The sequence below is a fragment of the Oncorhynchus keta genome, unplaced genomic scaffold, assembly GCF_023373465.1.
Source record: "Oncorhynchus keta strain PuntledgeMale-10-30-2019 unplaced genomic scaffold, Oket_V2 Un_contig_23513_pilon_pilon, whole genome shotgun sequence".
In the NCBI taxonomy this organism is placed as follows: Eukaryota; Metazoa; Chordata; class Actinopteri; order Salmoniformes; family Salmonidae; genus Oncorhynchus; species Oncorhynchus keta.
Window position 1 is genome coordinate 7,501 of NW_026283420.1, and position 5,715 is coordinate 13,215.

Here is a 5,715-nt window from a genome sequence, read left to right on the forward strand (position 1 = left end):
GCCCCCTCTACACTCTAACCACTAGGCTACCAACCTCCTCTACACTCTAACCACTAGTCTACCCTACCTCCTCTATACTCTAACCACTAGTCTACCTGCCTCCTCTACACTCTAACCACTAGGCTACCAGCCTCCTCTACACTCTAACCACTAGGCTACCAGCCTCCTCTACACTCTAACCACTAGGCTACCTACCTCCTCTACACTCTAACCACTAGACTACCTGCCACCTCTACACTCTAACCACTAGGCTACCTGCCCCCTCTACACTCTAACCACTAGGCTACCTGCCCTCTACACTCTAACCACTAGTCTACCTGCCTCCTCTACACTCTAACCACTAGCCTACCTGCCCCCTCTACACTCTAACCACTAGGCTACCTGCCACCTCTACACTCTAACCACTAGGCTACCTGCCTCCCTCTACACTCTAACCACTAGGCTACCTGCCCCCTCTAACCACTGGACTACCAGCCTCCTCTACACTCTAACCACTAGACTACCTGCCTCCTCTACACTCTAACCACTAGGCTACCTGCCACCTCTACACTCTAACCACTAGACTACCTGCCGCCTCTACACTCTAACCACTAGACTACCTGCCTCCTCTACACTCTAACCACTAGGCTTCCTGCCTCCTCTACACTCTAACCACTAGACTACCTGCCTCCTCTACACTCTAACCACTAGGCTTCCTGCCTCCTCTACACTCTAACCACTAGACTACCTGCCTCCTCTACACTCTAACCACTAGACTTCCTGCCTCCTCTACACTCTAACCACTAGGCTACCTACCACCTCTACACTCTAACCACTAGACTACCTGCCGCCTCTACACTCTAACCACTAGGCTACCCTACCTCCTCTACACTCTAACCACAAGGCTACCCTACCTCCTCTACACTCTAACCACTAGACTACCTGCCTCCTCTACACTCTAACCACTAGACTACCTGCCTCCTCTACACTCTAACCACTAGACTACCTGCCTCCTCTACACTCTAACCACTAGACTACCTGCCTCCTCTACACTCAAACCACTAGACTACCTACCTCCTCTACACTCTAACCACTAGACTACCTACCACCTCTACACTCTAACCACTAGACTACCTGCCTCCTCTACACTCTAACCACTAGGCTACCCTACCTCCTCTATACTCTAACCACTAGTCTACCTGCCTCCTCTACACTCTAACCACAAGGCTACCCTACCTCCTCTACACTCTAACCACTAGTCTACCCTACCTCCTCTATACTCTAACCACTAGTCTACCTGCCTCCTCTACACTCTAACCACTAGGCTACCAGCCTCCTCTACACTCTAACCACTAGGCTACCAGCCTCCTCTACACTCTAACCACTAGGCTACCTACCTCCTCTACACTCTAACCACTAGGCTACCTACCTCCTCTACACTCTAACCACTAGGCTACCTACCTCCTCTACACTCTAACCACTAGACTACCTGCCACCTCTACACTCTAACCACTAGACTACCTGCCTCCTCTACACTCTAACCACTAGGCTACCTGCCCCCTCTACACTCTAACCACTAGGCTACCTGCCCCCTCTACACTCTAACCACTAGTCTACCTGCCTCCTCTACACTCTAACCACTAGGCTACCTGCCCCTCTACACTCTAACCACTAGGCTACCTGCCAACTCTACACTCTAACCACTAGGCTACCTGCCTCCTCTACACTCTAACCACTAGGCTACCTGCCCTCTAACCACTGGACTACCAGCCTCCTCTACACTCAAAACCACTAGACTACCTGCCTCCTCTACACTCTAACCACTAGGCTACCTGCCACCTCTACACTCTAACCACTAGACTACCTGCCGCCTCTACACTCTAACCACTAGACTACCTGCCTCCTCTACACTCTAACCACTAGGCTTCCTGCCTCCTCTACACTCTAACCACTAGACTACCTGCCTCCTCTACACTCTAACCACTAGGCTACCTACCTCCTCTACACTCTAACCACTAGGCTACCTGCCACCTCTACACTCTAACCACTAGGCTACCTGCCTCCTCTACACTCTAACCACTAGACTTCCTGCCTCCTCTACACTCTAACCACTAGACTACCTACCACCTCTACACTCTAACCACTAGACTACCTGCCGCCTCTACACTCTAACCACTAGGCTACCTACCACCTCTACACTCTAACCACTAGACTACCTGCCGCCTCTACACTCTAACCACTAGGCTACCTGTCTCCTCTACACTCTAACCACTAGTCTACCTGCCTCCTCTACACTCTAACCACTAGGCTTCCTGCCTCCCCTACACTCTAACCACTAGGCTACCTACCTCCTCTACACTCTAACCACTAGTCTACCCTACCTCCTCTACACTCTAACCACAAGGCTACCTACCTCCTCTACACTCTAACCACTAGACTACCTGCCTCCTCTACACTCTAACCACTAGACTACCTGCCTCCTCTACACTCTAACCACTAGACTACCTGCCTCCTCTACACTCTAACCACTAGACTACCTGCCTCCTCTACACTCTAACCACTAGACTACCTGCCTGCTCTACACTCAAACCACTAGACTACCTACCTCCTCTACACTCTAACCACTAGACTACCTACCACCTCTACACTCTAACCACTAGACTACCTGCCTCCTCTACACTCTAACCACTAGGCTACCCTACCTCCTCTACACTCTAACCACAAGGCTACCTACCTCCTCTACACTCTAACCACTAGTCTACCCTACCTCCTCTATACTCTAACCACTAGACTACCTGCCTCCTCTACACTCTAACCACTAGGCTACCAGCCTCCTCTACACTCTAACCACTAGGCTACCAGCCTCCTCTACACTCTAACCACTAGGCTACCTACCTCCTCTACACTCTAACCACTAGACTACCTGCCACCTCTACACTCTAACCACTAGGCTACCTGCCCCCTCTACACTCTAACCACTAGGCTACCTGCCCCTCTACACTCTAACCACTATTCTACCTGCCTCCTCTACACTCTAACCACTAGGCTACCTGCCCCTCTACACTCTAACCACTAGGCTACCTGCCACCTCTACACTCTAACCACTAGGCTACCTGCCTCCTCTACACTCTAACCACTAGGCTACCTGCCCCTCTAACCACTGGACTACCACTACACTCTAACCACTAGACTACCTGCCTCCTCTACACTCTAACCACTAGGCTACCTGCCACCTCTACACTCTAACCACTAGACTACCTGCCGCCACTACACTCTAACCACTAGGCTACCTACCTCCTCTACACTCTAACCACTAGGCTACCTACCTCCTCTACACTCTAACCACTAGACTACCTGCCTCCTCTACACTCTAACCACTAGGCTTCCTGCCTCCTCTACACTCTAACCACTAGGCTTCCTGCCTCCTCTACACTCTAACCACTAGGCTTCCTGCCTCCTCTACACTCTAACCACTAGACTACCTGCCTCCTCTACACTCTAACCACTAGGCTTCCTGCCTCCTCTACACTCTAACCACTAGGCTACCTGCCTCCTCTACACTCTAACCACTAGGCTACCTACCTCCTCTACACTCTAACCACTAGGCTACCTGCCTCCTCTACACTCTAACCACTAGGCTACCTGCCTCCTCTACACTCTAACCACTAGACTTCCTGCCTCCTCTACACTCTAACCACTAGGCTACCTACCACCTCTACACTCTAACCACTAGACTACCTGCCGCTCTACACTCTAACCACTAGGCTACCCTACCTCCTCTACACTCTAACCACAAGGCTACCCTACCTCCTCTACACTCTAACCACTAGACTACCTGCCTCCTCTACACTCTAACCACTAGACTACCTGCCTCCTCTACACTCTAACCACTAGACTACCTACCTCCTTCCTCTACACTCTAACCACTAGGCTACCTGCCTCCTCTACCCACTAGGCTACCCTACCTCCTCTACACTCTAACCACTAGGCTACCCTACCTCCTCTACACTCTAACCACTAGGCTACCTGCCTCCTCTACACTCTAACCACTAGGCTACCCTACCTCCTCTACACTCTAACCACTAGGCTACCCTACCTCCTCTACACTCTAACCACTAGGCTACCTGTCCCCTCTACACTCTAACCACTAGGCTACCTGCCTCCTCTACACTCTAACCACTAGGCTACCTACCTCCTCTACACTCTAACCACTAGGCTACCTACCTCCTCTACACTCTAACCACTAGACTACCTGCCTCCTCTACACTCTAACCACTAGGCTACCTGCCTCCTCTACACTCTAACCACTAGGCTACCTGCCTCCTCTACACTCTAACCACTAGGCTACCTGCCTCCTCTACACTCTAACCACTAGGCTACCTGCCTCCTCTACACTCTAACCACTAGGCTACCTGCCACCTCTACACTCTAACCACTAGGCTACCTGCCACCTCTACACTCTAACCACTAGGCTACCTGCCTCCTCTACACTCTAACCACTAGGCTACCTACCTCCTCTACACTCTAACCACTAGGCTACCTGCCTCCTCTACACTCTAACCACTAGGCTACCTGCCTCCTCTACACTCTAACCACTAGACTACCTGCCTCCTCTACACTCTAACCACTAGGCTACCTACCTCCTCTACACTCTAACCACTAGACTACCTGCCTCCTCTACACTCTAACCACTAGACTACCTGCCTCCTCTACACTCTAACCACTAGGCTACCTGCCTCCTCTACACTCTAACCACTAGGCTACCTGCCTCCTCTACACTCTAACCACTAGGCTACCTGCCTCCTCTACACTCTAACCACTAGACTACCTGCCTCCTCTACACTCTAACCACTAGGCTACCCTACCTCCTCTACACTCTAACCACTAGACTACCTGCCTCCTCTACACTCTAACCACTAGACTACCTACCTCCTCTACACTCTAACCACTAGGCTACCTGCCTCCTCTACACTCGAACCACTAGGCTACCTGCCACCTCTACACTCTAACCACTAGGCTACCTGCCTCCTCTACACTCTAACCACTAGGCTACCTGCCTCCTCTACACTCTAACCACTAGGCTACCTGCCTCCTCTACACTCTAACCACTAGACTACCTACCTTCCTCTACACTCTAACCACTAGACTACCTGCCTCCTCTACACTCTAACCACTAGGCTACCTCCTCTACACTCTAACCACTAGACTACCTGCCTCCTCTACACTCTAACCACTAGGCTACCTACCTCCTCTACACTCTAACCACTAGGCTACCCTACCTCCTCTACACTCTAACCACTAGACTACCTGCCTCCTCTACACTCTAACCACTAGACTACCTACCTCCTCTACACTCTAACCACCAGGCTAACACTCAAACCACTAGGCTACCTGCCTCCTCTACACTCTAACCACTAGACTACCTACCTCCTCTACACTCTAACCACTAGGCTACCTGCCTCCCTCTACACTCTAACCACTAGACTACTCTAACCACTAGACTACCTGCCTCCCCTCTACACTCAAACCACTAGACTACCTACCTCCTCTACACTCTAACCACTAGACTACCTGCCTCCTCTACACTCAAACCACTAGACTACCTACCTCCTCTACACTCTAACCACTAGACTACCTGCCACCTCTACACTCTAACCACTAGACTACTCTACCACTTACACCTAACCACTAGACTACCTGCCTCTACACTCTAACTACTCAGACTACCTGCCTCCT

General features: G+C 51.2%; 1 long non-coding RNA gene across 17 annotated transcripts in view; it reads right to left on the reverse strand.

Annotated features, from left to right (window-relative positions):
* LOC127921770 (uncharacterized) overlaps positions 1 to 5,323 on the reverse strand; it is a 6,022-nt gene extending 699 nt beyond the window's left edge. For 2 of the 17 annotated variants that reach the window (XR_008109531.1, XR_008109527.1), the window contains exons 1-3: positions 4,136 to 4,769; positions 3,558 to 3,621; positions 2,107 to 2,163 (exon numbers count right to left, since the gene is read on the reverse strand). This is a non-coding gene — a long non-coding RNA (uncharacterized LOC127921770). The other 15 variants (XR_008109528.1, XR_008109523.1, XR_008109524.1 and 12 more) reach the window with 15 other exon arrangements.
* Between the last annotated feature and the right edge of the window lie 392 nt (positions 5,324 to 5,715).